Source organism: Bactrocera oleae, chromosome 2 (assembly GCF_042242935.1).
Source record: "Bactrocera oleae isolate idBacOlea1 chromosome 2, idBacOlea1, whole genome shotgun sequence".
Taxonomy (NCBI): Eukaryota; Metazoa; Arthropoda; class Insecta; order Diptera; family Tephritidae; genus Bactrocera; species Bactrocera oleae.
The window spans coordinates 63,770,991-63,791,117 of NC_091536.1; the positions used below are offsets into that span (position 1 = coordinate 63,770,991).

General features: G+C 33.2%; 1 protein-coding gene and 2 long non-coding RNA genes across 7 annotated transcripts in view; 2 read left to right on the forward strand and 1 right to left on the reverse strand.

Moving 5' to 3' along the window:
• Positions 1–17,907, reverse strand: part of LOC106620543 (Y+L amino acid transporter 2) — a 43,561-nt gene extending 25,654 nt beyond the window's left edge. Inside the window, exon 1 of one of the 5 annotated variants that reach the window (XM_036368763.2) lies at positions 17,887–17,907. The gene's annotated coding sequence lies outside the window, so the exon portion shown is untranslated. Of the gene's footprint in view, positions 1–7,135; positions 7,599–17,756 lie in introns of those variants that run through there. The other 4 variants (XM_036368761.2, XM_036368764.2, XM_036368758.2 and 1 more) reach the window with 4 other exon arrangements.
• LOC118682054 (uncharacterized) lies at positions 4,623–6,879 on the forward strand. Its single transcript, XR_004977718.2, has 3 exons — positions 4,623–4,980; positions 5,043–6,148; positions 6,210–6,879. It is a non-coding gene; the product is annotated as an uncharacterized lncRNA (long non-coding RNA).
• Positions 9,850–10,882, forward strand: LOC138855728 (uncharacterized). The gene is made up of 3 exons (XR_011394801.1): positions 9,850–9,913; positions 10,277–10,431; positions 10,501–10,882. It is a non-coding gene; the product is annotated as an uncharacterized lncRNA (long non-coding RNA).
• Positions 17,908–20,127: the final 2,220 nt, after the last annotated feature.

The window sequence follows — 20,127 nt, forward strand, 5'->3', positions numbered from 1 at the left end:
TAGGGAGATAGCATACGATCTCAACATCTCTTATGGATTGACCCAACACAATTAGGTTAGTGTTTTGGGTATGAAGCATGCCAATGCTAGACTCTGACCTGAACGACTTTTGCAAAAACGACAAGTAGAGTTTGCAAAAGGGATGATATGAAATGTAGCTGAAGGCCCTACATTTATCAAACGCATCATGACTGGTGACGAGTTGTGGGCTTATGAATTTCGAAACTGTCCAACAACCTAGCGCTAGATCTAGAATGGCGCTCCAAAACTGAAATCGAATAAAAATTAAATTCGCTGAAGGCACTGACGGCCATCCCAGCCCAGGCTTATAATTGTATGGAAATTTAGATTAAGCGTTGGCTCCATACAATATAGAATGATTTGTCGTTTTCAGCGAAAGGGAAATAGCTGGGCGCTTTCAATAGCAACAAAAGAAATTATAATTAGTAATTAGTAGTTTTTTTCCAACAAGAATAATTCTATTTATAAAAACATTATTTAAGAAAACTAATTATTCTTAGTCACTTTTCATTTTCTTCTCGCTTATGCGCACTCATGCCTGACTTAAAATTATGCACGAATTCTTATGAGCGAACCTTAACCTGGTTTCAAATACAGTGATAAACCAAAAACACAAAAACAAAAATAATTACAGTACATTTTCAGTCTTAGTACCCACTTCAAATTGTATAAGTAATTTTTGTAATTAACTGTAAAATAATGCGTGTTAATTCACATTCACATTTATGTGCCTCACAATTTGGCTATTTTGCTCACCTTCCTCTTTGCCACTACTCAATTTAATATTTTTAGTTATTGTAATTATGCAAAATTTGATTGGAAAATTAGCTGATTGGCTGGTTGAGTGAATGGCGTAAGTGCTATAGATGCAAAAACAAAAATGCAATATAATTAGATAAAATGGAAATCGCAGTTATTTTGCAAGAGGTCACTTATCGTTTTTTTTTGCATATACTTAAAAGTGCAATTCTTATAATAAGAAACTTTAGTACCCAATGTTTGCCGGAAGGATGGCTTGAAAATGCAAACGTATAGTGTATAATTGAAAATGATATTGATTTAAGACCTTACAGAAGACTTATGTTTCACCTTTTCAAAAGTTACATGTAATCTAATTATCATGTTGTACAATACTTTGCAAACTTCAATCTGATCCCAGTACATGCCTAATTCAATTAAAATTTCGGCAATCGGTCGAACTGTTCAATCAACACTGCAAAAATTTACATACTTGTATTTCGAAGTTAGAACAGCCAAAATATTTAAAATAACCAGATGTCTTTCGAGTTTCATAAGTAGTTATCACAAACTTAGGTTAAGTTACATTTAGAACACGCTTATGCTCATTCAATACTAGCAATGGCAGGAAAATATCATAGACATAATTGTATAAGAACACAGCACAATAAACGACAAGTACGAGCCTTGTGGCCAAATTTAAGCTTTATGACCAACTTACTGAATAAAAATTATTACGATTAATTGAATCGATCATATTTATAGGTTGATCATAGAAAAATCTAGGAATAAATGTAAAATTAGAACTTGCAATAGAATATTTTTGTTAGCTTTATACATAATTGTTTGGCATCAACCTTTGGTCTGAAAAGCCTTCTTACATTAAAAATGTTAGCTTTGAATAGTAATTACTGACAATACTGAATTTGTAACGTAATCCAACCAAAAATAGTTAAAGTCATTCTTTAATATACGTAATACCCAAAAACCATTCTTCTCAAAAAAGTCAGAAGAACCAAAAGCGACTAAACTATAAACTGATTTATCAAAGTATTAACTTAAAACATAGTTAGTTTAATAGTAAGCATGAAACAATAAGATTAGGAACTAATGATAACATTATTTATACCACTATTGTATATATATTAGTACACGCTGACTAAAACAGCAAAAGGTTATCAACCGAAAAACAAAATCCACTCCCTGAAAACAAGAGAGTTATTTTTTTCAATAGTAGAGATTGGTTGGCGGAAAACATACAGGTTTTATTGTCATGAAATTTACATAATCTTGGTTTCATACTGAAAATCCACATGTAAATATATATCCATAGATGATCACACCATACCATACCAAAAACAAGATAATAGTAAAAGAAAACTAATTTTGAATATAGACGGTTGATTAACCAAAATATGGTAGACAATTCCAGGGATGCAAACCGGCTCTGCTTGAACCGAACCACGAACCAAACCTCTATTGTTTTACCGAACCGTAAACGAATCAAAAAATGGTTCGGTTCGGTTCAAAATGAAAATCTCTAATAAGCATTTTCTACACACGACGTGCTTAGAAATGTAACCCTTATAATACCACAAATTTGCTTGAATGCAACGCCATGAGATGTCATTTTACACTGTAGTTTCAAAAAATCGCGTCTGTGTTCTCAGAAGTAATTACTTTGTAAATATTTTTGAAATGAGTGTGAATCCGGTATACAAGTGAGTCAATACATTGCAAATTTGAAATGAAAGGAAAACATAAAGCAAATATGGCGAGAGACATACAAAGAAAGCAAGCCGATATTTCAAAGAAGTTTCAGTTGGCGGAATTTCGAAGAAGGAATTCCAGAAGCACTCTACATTAAAATTTCTTTCATTGACAGTCTACATTTTGTTATGCTACATATGTTTGTGCATATTATAATAACTATTGGTATCTTCTTTGTAAACAGCGCTGAAAAGTTTTAATAAATATTTTACACGAATTTGATCTCAATAACGTATGGGTTATTTCGGGGGATTCTTGAACCGGTATAAGTATTTTCTGAGTGGTTGGAACTACTGAACCGAACCGCATCGATTATTGTACTGGTTTTCAGCCCCAGCAAATTCAAAGAGTAATGAGCGTAAGGGCTAGTGAATTTAGTTAAGAGCTAATGGGCATATATTATACTTGGTTATTGGAGACGATAGTTGACAGCTTAGACGATGATGATTGAAGATTGACTTTTAGTTTATGAAAATTTAGAGAGTTGCGATTGTTACTAAAAATTGTTTCAAAGCCGTAGAACCCGCTGACCTTTATATGGCAGTATTATTAGTAAATAAACTTACGAAATGTTTTAAAGCTTCGTTATCGTTCGTACTGCACTGTCCTACCTTATATTGATAACTCCATCGAATTGCTTGAACTTAAGCCTAACTATTTATCAGCTTAATAGTATATCAGCTGATGAATTTCAAAAAATCAATTTGTTATCTGTATATTCTTATACAATAAATCGATTGTCCATATATTTAGAAATATTCTCCGAAACTTTGATTCTCCGAAGAGTTGGTTCTTTAAATAGTTTTGGAGATATGAGCGCATTTGTAAGAATTCTTTAACATAGATGGACTTTAACATAACAACAGACACCTCTTTTCGGAGGCTTCTCTGGAGATTGGCAACGGGATTAAACGAATCGAAATCTGTAAACGTATATTTTTATATATTTATTAATCAAATAAAACTTCTCTTAACCACCAGAAAAAAAAATTACTTAAAAAGGCCATTTTTCTGACTTGCAAGTGGATATAACCCTTTGATGTAACTTATTGATCCCGATCGCAATAACACTATAATACTTGTACAATGGATCATGAAAATATCCAAAGACTAAGGTTTCTAAGTTATGGCTTATAGATCATACTTCGATATATTTTTGTTGCAATGTATTGATAATTAGCTCATATCCTATGGATAGATAAAACCCATTTGATATAATCGATTATGTAACAATCAAACTTTATATTATCAGTAAAAGACCTCTTTGTGTCGAATGTTTATTTTTTCATTCTTTCATTAGCAGCTACCCTCCTTTTTGTCAGTCATTAATGTCGTGATATGCATATGAGGCCTGCATGGTAAGTAATATTCGGGTTGGGGTACAAGCATGTGACATACATTATATGTATTTTCCGAAAGTGAGAATATAAATATGTTAAGCGCTAAGCTAAGTGTTCAGACAAATTACCATGCAAGGATATATCGATTTTCGGTTGAATTGAATGGCATAGTAGGTCGGTCATGCATTCAAAAGGATCCCATTTGTGGGTTGGCTTATATAGGCGGCAGAGTATGTAATTATTTGCTTAAATATATAGTATGTAAGTATGATACAATCATTATTAGGATTACGACGTACTTAAATAATAGTTATTTATTTTTCAACAAAACATAGAGGCATAAAACGCTACTGCGACTATTTCTGGGTAAAGTCGTTATTAGTGCAATTAATCTGCAGATATTTCGGTGTATTGTCTGAAAGAATTGATATTGATAGTCCTAATTTTGACTCTCCCAAACTACTTTTGGTTAGCTTTGCTTATTTAAAAAGCAAATTATATGTCAGCGAAACCATTGATGAGTTGAAGGCACTTGTGCCGACACCATCGCTTATATCGCCGGTGTTATTTGAAAATGTATAAACATATAAGATGTTATAACTTTTTTCCAAAAAATTTTCTAACTGCAAGATGTATGCAACATACACGGTTAATGTATCAATTTATTGTACCAAACAGGTGGCAATGCTTTTAAAATATTATGTTCCACAAATTGACACCCATATTGTAAGGTTTTTTATTTTATTAATTTTTGTTTACCGAAAATTTCCGAAACCTTCTAACATTTTTTTTACACTAAGGAAGTATTAAAGTCCGCTGAACAATTAAAAAAAAATTTCGAATCGTCTCAGCCATAATTATGTTGGTGCTATTTAACAAGAATATTATAGAGAGTGATAAAAAACCTCCTAAAATCAACAATACTTCGAGAAAGAATTCTCAACAAATTGGATCTTAGCAACTACACCGTTGCCTTTCTACACTTCAAATAATGATATAATTACTGAGATCTCAAAGTAGGTTAAAAACACAGCAAACTGTTGAGGATCTAGCGCAGATAAAATTGTTCGCAATAGATCAACAAAACATGGCTAACTATGGAGAGATAAGGGTAATGATTTATCTACATTTTACTCAGTAGAAATTAAATACAACTTCATTTAATTTCGTTAGTATCAGTAGAAGCTGGTGGATTTGGAGCACTCAACGTTGATATCAAAAGGCCATGTGTTTACACATACTTTATACAAACACACATTAATTCTTTTTTGTTTAAATGCAAACGAAAGCTGTTCAGAAGAATAAATAGTATAAATATTTCTAAAATTAGCATATATGCTCAGGTGGTCAGCCAATTGTTTATCTAAAGCAAAGAAATACTAAATAATTCCCGTTAATTTGATTTCTGATTTACTGTTTGTAAAGCAAAAACAAAAGCCGGTTTGTTGTGTATTAGTATATCTACTAAAGTAAAATTTAGTATGCTAATTAAAAATAATACGTAATTTAAGAAATTCAAGTTCTATGTTAGTGCAGCTTGGCAACTACATCGACAAAGAAATTAATAAAACTGGAGGTAAACAACAAGCTCTCGTGTGAGTAATAACAATAATTTTAAAAGAAAAATGAAGAACGAGTCTAATAAAACAGTTATGTGAAAAGTGCGATATTTTTTAACCTTGGTTATGTGGTTCTTTAAAAGCAGTAATCGATCACCAACTCAGTATGTGTTTCCATATACTTCCATGTACTCTCCGTGAAACGAGATCGAAGTGCAGAGATTTATTTTGTGTGAGAAAACGATGATATTCATTTACATAAATTACAAAGTTTTCATATTACTCAAAAGGAAATAAAATTCGAATTTCTATTTGTTACGTCACTGGTCCTCAGACTAACCAAAAATTTGTGGAATGATGGAAATAAGTCAGTTAATGTTTAAACGTTGTTTTTTTTGTTTGTAATGTACCACTCTACAAATCTTTTCAAAAGACCATTAAATTCACGTTTGATTATCTAAAACAACGTATGTACGCACTGAATTTTCAGACCAATATATTTTTGAGAGATCATCGCTGTGAGATCAAGTTAATCGTCTCAACTGAATCATGTGAATGTCTCAGACCTTCCGAGACCAAAAATTTCTTGTAAGAAACATCATGTATTCGAAATATGGATAAAAGAACTGAGGAGTTAGAGATCTGTATATATGCCGGTGTTGAAACTCAATTTTCTTGATATTGGATCATTCTTTTTCGCAGCAACAGAATTTTTTAACAGTAAACAAGTCACATATTTAAATTTTTCTCACTCTTTATAAGTTCATTTTATTCAATACAGTTCAGAGCTAGAACGTTAGATATATTGCGACACACAGCATAACAAATAAAAGGAGCTTTCCAACTTCAAACAAAGCCAACTCAAGACCAAATTATCTAATTTTTCTGCCAAACGCATTGTAAAGGAAGAAAGGAGACAAAATTGTAGTAAGTTCTGTGTTCTGGCAATAATCCATGCCGAATTGCGTGAAGGTACCTCGACAAATAAAAAATATTTCCATACAGGAATTGAGTTCGATCAATCAGTTTGTATGGCAGTTATATCCTATAGCTGTCCGATATCGACGGTTCCGACAAATGAGCACCTTCTTCAAAAACTGACAGACTAGGTGGCATAAACGAGTGTACAGGGACACAGTCAAAGGGCCGACTCAGCTCATCACGCTGTTTATTGATATAAATGCTTTATAGGGTCTTTCATGTTTACTTTTGGGTGTTACAAACTTCGTAGCAAACTTAATTAATTCCGTAAGCCGGTCACAGTACGAAGTCGATATACAAGAGAAAATTTTTTTATTGCCATTTATATTTTTATTTGATTTGGGGATTTTCTATTACATCTTTGGTCTATTAAAAACCAATTATTTTGGTTTAGTTAAACAGGGATCCAACCTATACTTCCATTTTTGTCTTCTCTATTTCTCTCACTAAAAGCTTCTGTTAAAATTTTATAGTGCTCCTTTTTTATTATTGGCGATGAAGGAACTCGAGCAAAACATTTGCTTTTGTAAAAGTAAAGTCTAAACATTTTCAAAATTTCCAAAAAAAAAATAAAAATAAAAAATCAGAGAACTGCGGCATATCTGATGTTTTACCGTTTTTTATTTAATTCACTACCATACTCTTCCAGCGTGATAGCATTTGTGTCAACAGAAAAGGGTTTTTCGATCCTCAACTTCCAAAATAAACACAACAAATTCACAATACCTTTGCTTTGTTATTGTTTTTCACTGCAGCTGCTTTTAAGCACTTTCCCGCCACTAAATCGGTGGATGTTGCAATGGGGATATGCTTTTGTTGCACTATTAAACTGTACTAAAATAAATCACTGCCGAAAATCCGGTTGCACTGAATTTTTGACCATCCAATAATCTTTTTCAAAACGTTTTTTATTTAACTTTTTTCCTAAGCACCACTAAAATATAGCACAAAATCCTTAAAAATTACTTATTCTATGAATTTGCGCCACAAACCTCAACACACACACGTAAGTATAGCCACTGCACGCGCACGTCAATCTGGTGGGTATCAACCGCGCAATCGAGCGTTCAACAACTGAACGTGTTCAATGAATGAGTGCGACTGTTGTTGCAATGAACTGCTGCTGCTGCTCAAGCCGAACGAGAACTCACAGCATGAAAGCGACGGCGGCGGCGGCATCACCAGAAGAAGTTATTAAAGCTAACAACAACAGGCCACGATGGTGGTTAGGCCAATGCTAATATTTTTTGCTCACTTGTGTGTGCTTATGAGCTTGTGTCGGTGTGTGCTTCAGCCGAAAGCAAAGAGGTATGCGCGAAAACCCATTGCTGGGCCGTCGACCATGCTACAATGTCAGCATTCTCATTCACACGACTACGACTGGTTTGGGGCCGGTCTTCGTGGCAGCTAAGAGTTCACGATGCCGGTAGAGGTTAAGTGTTAACCCGTTGTGGGCACATGGCATTAAGACACAATACATATTTTTAGTTTGAGTGTATGACATTGATGCCAGTATAATATATGGAAATACATAACAGTTATAGTTATATGTAGATATTAAGTATAGAATCTGTTAGCACCGAATAGTCGTTAGAAATTGAAGAGCGTAAAAAATTATACGTATAAACATATGTATGCATTTTAAGTAAGGAAGTTCGCCTATATATACATTGACACTTTAATATAATACTTGTATATATCCTCTATATATTTGCCACAGTCATATCGTAAGGGATATTAAGAGCTAATTTTATTTATTTTTGTTACCCAGCCTCTCTATTTTAAGTGTATGCCATTGAAATATATCACTAATTGGCTAAATTTTCTAGTTTGAAATTAATATCCTTTGGAATATATTTGGTGTTATGAAGGATATCATGCTTGAGTACTTGCCAAAATGAGTTCTCATTGGTAGCTATGTTGATTGAGACCGATTGGTCAAGTCATGGGAGGAGCTTCAGTTCCCAGCCAAAAGTGGCATCTATAACTCTTACTCATATTTATCGCATTTCAAAACTTTTCAGACTATCGTTTAACGGAAATTGGTTGTGATTTCTATTGGATTTTGTCCACTTAACATTATGGTGAGGATTTATTGAGCTCAAGTGAGCGGTATACATATATAGATTCTTTTATTTGAAGAAAACGATAAATCGGAGATCGAAAATAGAAGAGTTTAAATATATTTATATAGTTATATAGTTTAGGCTGATACTTGTCCATTAATATATTGCGAAAATCTTTATAGACACGAAAAATTATTGCAAAATTTTTTCAAAACATTACGTCGTTTTTTAAGCTTATTTTTCAAATCTTAATTGAAGTTAATTATGTATAGAGCTTCAGTGACCTCATGTTCAAATAAACTTTTTTTCTGCTTTTCGTTCCAGTCTATAGGCATAGTTCTGTTGGGGTGATGCCAAGGGTTTATATCAATCACTGGGTAAACTAGAAAAATGCTAGTTCGGATCTATTGGTGGTTGAACCAACTATAGAAAAGAATAAAGCTTATGCTTATTTTTGCTGAAGTTATTTTATAAAGTTTTCTTATATGGGGCGTCGACAATTGGTTTTATTGAATAGAAGTATTCTTAAATCGATATTTTCACTTATAATTTATTTTCAGGTAAAAGTGAAATCAAGTTAAATGACAGAAAAATATTATTACCATTGTGTCCATACTTTTACTTTTTTTTTATTAAATTACATACTATAATTAAAAATAATGTTTGAAATAGGCTTTCGTACTTTGAAGTCAAATATTTCAGTTCGAAAAACGGAGAAATTACTTGGTTTACTTATGACTCAATCTCTCGAAGAAAATTGGCTTGGTCTAACACCCAGAAAAAAAGTCGGTTTTGCTGTATAGTGTTATATATATATCATTAAAAAATTTACCAAAACTTGTTATCGAATAGTTAAGAAAAGAGTGTCGCTCAATGGGTTAACCGCAACGCCAACATTAGAATATCGGTAGAAACCAGTAGTTGAGACAATTGCGCTGTGTATATTGGTAGTGTGCAAGTTTAGTTGGTAATAGAGCTAAAAGTTTAGCAAAACGACGTCAAACATGTTCGACGCTTCAAGTTGCAAGAGGCTCGTGCGCTGTCAGCGTGTAAAACCGCCACCCGTAAGCAATACCAAACGCACATGAACAAGATTTTTTCGCTTATGTAGTATGTACACATACAATATAAGGTTATGTACTTTTCTTTATGTATGAATGGGTATGTAGAATATTTAGTGAGTCTGAAGCAGCAATTAGAGAAGATAAGTTTAAGAAAAAGTTTTTTTTTCCACTACATATTTGGCAATTTCAAAAAAGCAAAAAAAAATTAGATGAGATAAGAGTTGTTATATATTGTACATATGTATGTAAATTTATACATACATAGTATATATGTATATTCAAAACTATGCTTTAGTTGTGTTCCTTTGCTCAACTGTGAAAGTACAAGTACTTGCCAGGTGAAGTTAGATGTTACCGTTGCAATCTCGATATTCGTACGTGCATGTAAACATGTGTATTCTTGTGTGGAAAAGTAGTATAAATAATTCTGAAATACTTTTTTGCTTTATTTTTAAAATATTTTTCATAACTTTTCGACACAGATCAGTCACAACTTTATATTTTTCTATTTCTGTACACATATATAATATCATCTTATAAAATTTGACCCGGTTCTTTTAAATTGTGCACAAACCGAATCGATAAAATTTTTTTCTTAGATTGGTTTAACTTCTTTATATTTGAGAGTAGTTCGACCTCTATTTGTCAAACATGTGTATTTGGCAGCTGTGTTTACGACGCGAAAGATTTGTTTGGCGATTTTTACAACAAGTTTGATTGAAAGGTTGTGTTTCCAGATGAATCACGGCTACGGAACCGTTGAAAGTGTTCCAGAAGTATTTTAGCGTGTCTACTTTGGCAAGAAGATAAGGATTTGAGTGGCATTTGGTGAAGCTCGGGAAAACTTGCGAGTCGTTCATCCACCTCTGTTAAGCAGGATAGCATCTAAAAGGTAAAAAAACAGTTTGAAAATTATCGTGTTGGCATCAGAGAGATAGCAAAAGATCTCAAAATCCCTTAGGGATCGCCTCAATACATTGATTACTGTTAGCTGATTACGTGATTCGTAAACGCATCATTACTGGTGCGAGACATGGGATGAGTTTGAAGTCGAAACTGTCCAACAATCTAGCGAATGGCGCTCCATAAATGAGCCGAAACCGAAAAAAACCAAAATTTGCTGAAGGCACTGAAGGTCTTTCCAGGCGAAGCGTACGACAAGTGTATGGTAAAATGGTAAAGCGTAGACATGCTCGTAATGGCTCAAGAGCCCCTTTATAAAGCGAGATTAAAAATATATGAAAATATAGTTTATTTTGTTAGTCCGGGTCATTAATGATCAGATTCTACATACACGCTGTACACACATTATTTTATATGCATATATGACTCATTTTGTTTATAAGAGCAACTTGTTTGTTTATTTCATGAACTAAATATATTCAAGAAAAAAATTTCTAGTGTTTTTAGGAGGTGGCAAGCACATGGAATATGTTATAATTCGTAGACTGTACACACATACATACATACTCGTATGCACGTAGATAAACAAGCATACCTGTAACCATTCAGTATACGAGAATCTTAGCATCTCTGGGGATCCACCTGTTAATGACATATTTTTTAGCGGTTTATTGGTTTGGGTTTTTCCTCTGCTTGCCCGCCAACATGTATTGCTCATTAGAATAATTATTACATACGCACATACATCAACATATGCATATCAGTTACATGTAACCGATCAGCTGTTTGTGGTATTTGCATCGGTTAAGTGCACTTATACACATACATACATACAAAATTCTAATGAATCTTATTTTTGCTACCGTTATATGGAAGAGAGTGATTTTGCTCAAAAATATGTGTATGCATATTTAAGTAAATGGCACGGGAAGACACACGCATACTTGTAAAGTCGGTCTATTAGAAATTAAAGGTCTAAGCAAATTTCGTTAATTTTATAATAGACCAATTTAACTCTCTTACTTTTTTCGGAGACCAGCTCAAATACAGGAGTATATGGCTAGAGAAGTCTTTGACGCTTAGTTGTTCTGTGTATGCAATGGGAAAGACTGTCTCCGGATTAGATTCATAAGCAGACAATAATTGGATGAAGTGGAGTGTTAGAGATTTTCACAACGCCTGTAATAAACGGTACACTAGTGCATATTGATAGCATAGCATCGGAGAAGTTTCAAAGTGTTGATCGAACTATTTTCGACAACGTGACAGAGATTTGCATTATACAGAAGATAGTTCACCATCACCTGCAATTGGACGGATTGAACCAAATTAATAGTGCTACTGGAACAAACAAATAACTCAGAAAACACATTTTCTGTAAGAGTACTTAAAACAGGAACCAAGTTTTTAAGGTATGTTATTACGGATGTTTCCAAAGGCTGGAGAGAAAGATGCATATGAAGAGGATACAATTTAGTGAATTGCGCAAAGCCAAACTTAAACTTTACTCAGCTAACAGGCATATGTTTTATTTGAATAGTTCAGTCTTCAGTCTATCGATCACTGCCTATTGTTTTTAAAGTGATAATAGGCCACTTATAAACTACTTAGGGAGAGGAGAATTTTGGGGATAATTATCTTTTGTCCAACTTTTTAAAAAATGAGTATTTGTTGGTGTTTATTCCGATTTGGATTTAAATGTTCTCGTCGTTTTCGCCATCGATAGGACCAGGAAAAGATCTGTGTGGGTCGAATCGTCTGTTGGTAGTATGTCGGGGTATTTATGGAAAAATAGGTGTTTTAATTGCTAAATAACTAGCCTTAGATTGTGCGTGGTTCTCTTAGGTTTCATAAGTATCCTTGAGCCATCCCTACATTATCGATTTGACTCATAGGATATCTTTTATCAGAAGAGATTAAAGTAATTCTTCTTTTATCAGAAGAGATTAAAGTAATTCTACTAGTAATACTCTCTGTTGAAAACCTGGACGATTGGTGGTGGATCTTAAAACTTTGCAAACATCGTTGGTTAGTATATTACCTGGAATTATGACACACCCTGTATATTTTCATATTATAAATATAGCCCAAATCAGTTTTAAGTTAATCGTGCCTTTTGAACTTTCTACATACTACTTACTACTTCTCTGTAAAAATAAATACTCGTATACATACGTAGTCACGCATACAAATTCTGCTCCGTTTAGAGCAGATCCTCTTTGGCCATGCGATATGTGTAGACTATAACTTGCGAATTTCTTATCGCTTAAAGCTCACACCACTTACTATTGGATATAATGAGTATAATTGACAATATCCTCAAGTAAATAAGCGACACGCACACAACTAAACGATATAAATAACGAGAAATTTAATTCTGTAGATAAGCGTAGGCATTACGAGGGCGTGTGGATATATTTTGCAAATAAAAATGCATGAAATTATATTTTTATTAATTTTTTTCTATTGTAATATAAAAAAGTATTTGACATTTTTTTCGAAGCTTATAAATTTAATACTCTCATATATTTAGTAAAGCTTCAAAGGTCTTTCTTCAAAGGTTTTATATGAATGAGCTTTTTGTTTTTTACTTGAGTTGATGATACGGTCTTTTGGCTGTATATCGAGACATACGCAGTAGAGAGAAATTGATTACGGGTAATTTTCTCTAATATAACTAATGCTTTGTTCTTTGATACTTGGAGTTAAACTGGAATCTCCAAGTTGCCTGCCAGTATTAGACTAAATGACATTTTAGTAAACTTAAAAGTTGAAAAAAAGTTTATTAGGGTTACCAAATACTTTTCGATAAAATTTTCGAACAATTTGTTTAATAACTTTGCTAAGGCAATTTCTGAGGTCATAATTAATTGACAAACATCGAAGTTATTTAAAAAAACTTAACGCGTGTTCTTCAAGTTTTTTAATTGGTCAACTGAACGTATTTTAAGACCCCTGAATTGAGATCCGCTCACCTTAGTAACACTCGCTCACAAGTGTTGTCCATCATTTGTGGACTTACGAAGTAGAACTGTATGAAAGCACATTAGTTGATGTACTTTTTAAAGTGATTTCATCATCAAACCGCGTTTTTTATTATTTATAATACTGTGTGTGATAAAAAAAGCTGCAGACATACTCGCACACGCACAGAAAACCGCAATTCCGCATACCGATTAGTTAATCTACAACTACAATGTCAGTTAGAACGCATTGTCTGGTTGCGGTCGTAATTTCTTAATATAACATAAGTAGCGTTATAAATAAATAAAAAATCTGCTTTTGTTATGGTATTTGTTGTTGTGCTGGTCAATTCTTTGTAATATATCATAGAAATGATTACCTAATATAAAGAGCGGTCACAAATCTGAGCTCTATAGAGTATGATATGAATTGAGGGCGTGAAAGTAGTTGCGGCTTTGTTGTATCAGATTGCAGCAAATTATGTTTTTTTCATAATTTATTCAAACACAAAACCTCAATTTATTTCGTTAAAATATAAATTTTATAAAAACACGAATGCCTAAAAAAGTAAAAGAAGAAAAGCATGCTTGATATTTGTGATCATAATCGTTTTAACTATCGGAATTACACCAGTTAACTGTCACCTTGTATGAACTCAACCATTACCTCTGAGCATATACATACCAAAGGCATCGACCTCGGCATATATTCTCTAAAATTTCGGTGATCAGTGTTTCACTGTTTTCATGTCATTTTCAGAAGAAATATATTTCTCTCAAAAATTGTATTCAAGAAACCTGTTGTTGGTTCATCAGATCTCGAACAGTGGCGAATTGAACAAGCAACTGTCAACAGCAAAGAGTGGTATAATAAAAGAGGGTATACCAAAAGTTATTCGCGTACTCTCTTGTATGGAATTTAACTGCATAATATTGATATTGCTTTTACGTATCACTCTGAACAGTTATGGGAAAAGTTTATCGTAACTAACACCGCAACTCGGCAGACAATTTCCAACAATTGATTATTCTGATTTCAAAAAAATTGAGGTAAAACAAAGATATCAGTACTCAGTAAACTTGTGTCTAACGACTTCATACTAGATAATGGGATTCAACTTGTTCGTTCGAGTCATAATATAGCTTTAAAAGAAACTATGCATACATATACATCTTTTAAAGACTAAATACATAATATATGCAAATACTAATTCCTCTAACTCATATATACATACATATATATTTTTGTTAAAGTTCTTCTTTAACTTCAGTCTGCAAGTGGACACACCTTTGACATTTAATCCCTGAGGAATGCGCTAAGTTATGTTCCATTGCATATTGATTGCGTCTGAATGGACAAGGGTGAATAAATTAGGATAAAGTGCAAGCGATACTCATTTATAATATAAGAATTTCTAAGGAAGATATCAGACACCTCAAATATATTTCTTTATGAATAAGAAATACGTATATAACATATGCATGTACATATATACATTTACATATTTATATTTGCTATAATCTTATGCAGATTAGCAGCTGTGAAAGGGATGAATTGGAATTCAATGATTTTTATGCACAGAATTATGTATATATCGAGAAGAGAATGCAATATCTTGAGAGATTACTTAAGATTGGAAATTATATATTCAATTCAAACGAATTTTTGGTATTTAAAAATTCAAGCTTCTCCATCCCCAAGAAAAGGGTATGGATTTTGTTGCGACGGCAGCCATTCGCAGATGGAAATTCGGTATAGTGGCACCCATACTTCGAGCTTCTTTTTGTATCCAGCCTTATCTAAATGGTTCGAAGCGAAACAGTGCCGATTAAGGTGGTTGGATTTCCGCATTTATTCACAATTTCAGCCGCTTAGCTTCCATTTTTGCCTTTACTTGTTCAATTTCAGTACCATTATAGCAACGGCTAAGCAACATGAGTAACTGTGGCAGTGGCGTATTGATTGAATTTGAAAGGGATTTTTAGTAAAATACTTGAATAACTTTAAGATGATGACTACAATTATTCTCTTAATGCGTGTATTCTCTCACTTATAGATCATTATTGTTTTGAATACTCAAATATCCTGGTGGAGTCTGTTGGGTCTGCATCATTTCAAACATTTTTTAAATACTTCTTTAAAGTGTTTAGGAGAATTGTCTACACATTGAGTGGACGTGAGTTCTAAGAAATTGTTGCATCAAGCTACAATAATATATCACAAATTGCCTTCGGGTTTCAGGGATGAATGGGCGCGGAGAAAGCAAAATATTGCTAGTTCAATTTGTTTTTATATCTATTCTGATTGTAATAATTTTTATCTATACTTATCTCGATTATTTTATATTGACGAAAGCAACCATCAGGTGAACCAATGAGTTACATTTTTGTGTATTATGGCACCAAAGGCGAACTTTTCTCCGTTTGCATCGCTAAAAACTCGAATGCTGTGCCACCGGTTTAAATATTTTTTCTTTTAATTGTTTCTTATAATATATAATCAGATATTTTAAGAAGAAACATATTTTGAGAGTTCCCAACTTTTAGCAAATTTTAGCATACCTATTGATAAAAAAATATTTAATGTCTCAAATAAACGTTAAGGGCAAGAGACTGACACTAGAAAATTGGCTAGAGAGTCTTTAAAATGGAAGTCGAAAAACAGAAATTTCCATTTGAAAATAGTTTTCAAGACTGAAGTTATTAATTTTGAAGAAACAGTTTAGAAGAAAGTTTTCACTTATTCGAAAAAATTGTACATATAAATAAAGTCCTTTTAATGTTTTAAAATGGAAATCAAAAGCTAGAAACTTAGAATTCAAAAATATTTTGCATCAACTTGCCACTTATAACAACATTTTTAAATAATTATTTTGAAGAAATTTTTGTTTTATTCAATTATAAAAGCAAGAAAATAATAATAAAATAAAATTGAAAAAAGTTACCACTTATTTGGAAAAATTTTTGTTATTAAAATGATAAAATATCACATTAAGAGTGCAATCGAAAGATATATTCAAAACAAAATAATAAAAATGCATTAGCTTAAACAAGAAGGTTCCATCACCTCCAAGCTCATTTTTCCTACTCCATTGAACCTCATAAATTTGTGTGACGTATTCCTCCATCGACAGGTAGTTGTACATAATAAACATACCTTGATTAGCGCAAGTAAATATGTATATACTCTTATGTATATATTGGGTAGATAAAACTACGTCACGGTTGCTTGTTGGTGATTAACGGCAATTGCATCAGCCAAATGTGAATACCTCACTTTTACGATGAAACTTAACTACGAATAATAACTATCGCCAATAAAGCTAACACTAATAGCTAAAATTAAATTTAATTGTTTTTGAGGAAGTAAATGAGCGTTATAAATAATTGAGGTTTTGCAATACGATTGGGTTTGAAAAATCCGTATTGGACCGTTAATGCAACAATTGCAATGCAATGCTGTTTTCGTATTGCTGCTAAAGGCAAACAATTAGGTCAAAACCTGTGGTATGCAAATTAAATGATTTAAAATTGCTTAAAGTAACAATTTTTGAGGAATTCGGAAAATTTATGTCAGAGAAAATTTACATATTTTACCTGGAGAGGCGTATTTGTACTGGTATGTATGCTCGGAAAGCAATGTGTAGCGCTCTGTGGCACTAAATTTGTATGTATATGTATTTATTTGTATGTGTTTGTATCTATTAGCACACTTGCCAACTTTTTTCTAAGTATTTTTATAAGCCTTCTACAGTCCATTACACAGTGTGACGTCACAACAATGCCAACGCCAATGGAGGGCGTGACTTGTGACGTATTTTACATACATATGTATAACTATATCGTGTTGTACATACTTGTATACCAGTATATAACTATTTAGCGGGCATATTACGACCCACATATGGTACGTGGTAAGCTCTTTTTCTTTGGCACATTGTTGCTGTTGGAAAGAGTTCGCGCGAATGTCCTTGCAGAAGTGGGTAACAAGAAAAACAATTATATATGCCAGACGATCTAAATATAAAGTATGTGTGTGTATGTGTCAGAATAGAATATATTGTGTATGTGTTAGCGTGCGCTTAGTATAAGAGGATAAAATTGAATGGCGTCTTATTTTTAGACTCACACCCACGCGTATTTATAAATTACGTCGGTATGTTCGGCATTAAAACGCAAGACATAACAGCCAGCAAAAGCAACCGTTAGCTAGAACATAATGTTTTTAATAAGCTCTGACGTTAAGCGTGATATTGAAGGACATTCAGCTATTAAATTTCGCTATAAAGGGAAATCTTTATAACCTTTTGCCTCGTGCAAGTCCTTCAACAGTGTGTGAGTATAAGCTTACCACGTTGTCTTTTGCTGCCTCGAAACGCTTGACGACGGTATTTTATAACTTTTGCTTCTCACCAAATCATTTTTGTAAATAATTGTTTATTAATCTACTATTATTTAATTATTTTGTAGACAATTTTTACCACTGGAAATCAATTACACGCAAAACACACTCCTCTTTTCGCCACACTGGAGAATCACACACGCCTGCACAAAATCTGAAATTGAACTGAAAGCGTTGGCTGTCGAAAGTTGCTTAAAATCGAGTCGAAATGCTCTCGTTTGCTCTAATAGAAATCTTCTTTCGTGTATCTTATGGGTACACAGCATCCACATTTGGCGGCGGCTGCAGAAACGCAAGCGTTTCGTTAGTCGTCGTTTGTTCGCTGGTTTGATGCCGTTCCCGTTTACGCTGCCGACGTCACGCCAAACATGCTTTCGTCCCTACCATACCCACTAAGGTTCGGATGCGGTCGTGGCATGAATTGGGTATAAAGACCTCAATGTAGTGATCAAGGTAGTTGAGTTTGTCCACTTGATAACATCCTTCGTATGGTGGCACTTAGTTGGTGCGTTAAATGCACGGTGGGTTGAAAGTGATGTTTAATTGACGAAAATAAAGAAACGTGCTGAGTTCTTGGTCACTTGTTGCTTTGATATATGATATGGTTGTAATAAAGTTCTTTTTTAACTTTTCTCCTTTTGGAACTAAAATTATATCCGTTATCGTATCGCTATGAAATTATATAATTTTTATTTAACTGTGCTAGTTGTTTGGTCAATTCGTAACTCTCGATCGTTTGCCGAACCGAATACTGTTTTCATCTGAGTAAATGACTACTACCACAAAAAGATGGTGATGTTTTTTTACACTGAAACATTCATAGCCGTCTATATTATTGGTTTAACGTTTCATCTTTCTGAGCACACGCTTTGCATTTTGTTTATTACCTTTTATCAAGTTTCTGAGGAGTAAGTGCTTATAAAGACTTACAAAAAAATAATATTCGAGACATCTAGGTGATCTCTTCTCTCCATGTATAATTTTTTTTTTTTTGTTTGATTGTGTGCCAGTTGTTTAGTCCCAGAGGGGTTCGATTCCCATTTTCCCCTTTTCCACGGCGTTCTATATTGGTTCAATGAATTCTTTTCTTCCTTGAAATTTCTTCTAAACGATGAGGTTATGATATTATTGCCGATTCGTATATATTTTTGAAACATTTGCTTAAAAAGCATAAAAGTTGCTCACTGTGCGCCCGGCAGCGTTTCAGCTAAGGCGACTCCTGTGTATTTGAATTACGAACGTACATATTTGCGTATAATTGTATGTGCGTATTTTTTATGTTTCGGTATTGTAGACTTAAATTATATGTTTTCGCATTCTGAAACACATGCAAACCTACATATGTGTATATACATATCTATAACAACAAGTTTCGTGTATGCTCCTTTTTATTCCTGTATTCCTTTAATATACATACATACCTACCCGGTTGTATGTGTAATTGCGTGCACTTACAACCGTACATATGTGTGTGTATATCACGTGATTTTAATGCTACTGCTTGGGAGCAACATAAATTCGGTTACCATTGCGAGCTTCAATGGCATGCTTTTAGTTTGGCTGTGTGGATTTGTGTTTTTTATTGCTCCTGTTCGTACAAGATGTGTGTGCTTCCCAAAGGTTTGCTCTCTGTTGCCTTTAGCACTGCGCAGGCTTGCGGGAGAGTACCGGGTTGCCAGATAGGTTTTGTATTTAATATAATACAATATTAAACTTTTTTTTTTTGTTGCTAGTATTTTAGAACTCTTTGGGGTGATTTGTATACTCTCGCATTTTGTTGCACAGAATATATAAAGTTATATATGTACAAGTATATCAGAATCTTCAGTTAAAATGTAGATCAATTTAAACTAAATTAGATTCGTAATATTAGCAGAAAGATGTGTTGCTAAAGTTTCAAATCGAACTGAACCCTACACACTTACTTTCCATATTATTTCTATATTATCAGATACTTTTGATCGATCAGTATCTTTTACTTTGCATTAAATACGATAACGGACAGAACAAAATGTGCCTCAGTTTATCCTTTTGTGGTCCCCACAATTCAAATATAGTAACCATACTTTCGGTAAAATTTATACCATAAACATCAGTCAATGTGTGAGCTGCATATTCCCAGGGGTATCTAATACGATAAGTTAATTAAATCGATGCAGATCGTCTTTAGATCTTTATTGATTACTGACGGAGATGTGCTAGTAATATTATTCGACAATATTTTGCTTAGTATTATATAGTAAATTTCTAAAAAAGATTAATATTGATCCCATAATTCCTTATTAGTAATATGATGAAATACCTATGTGTTTTCTGTTAG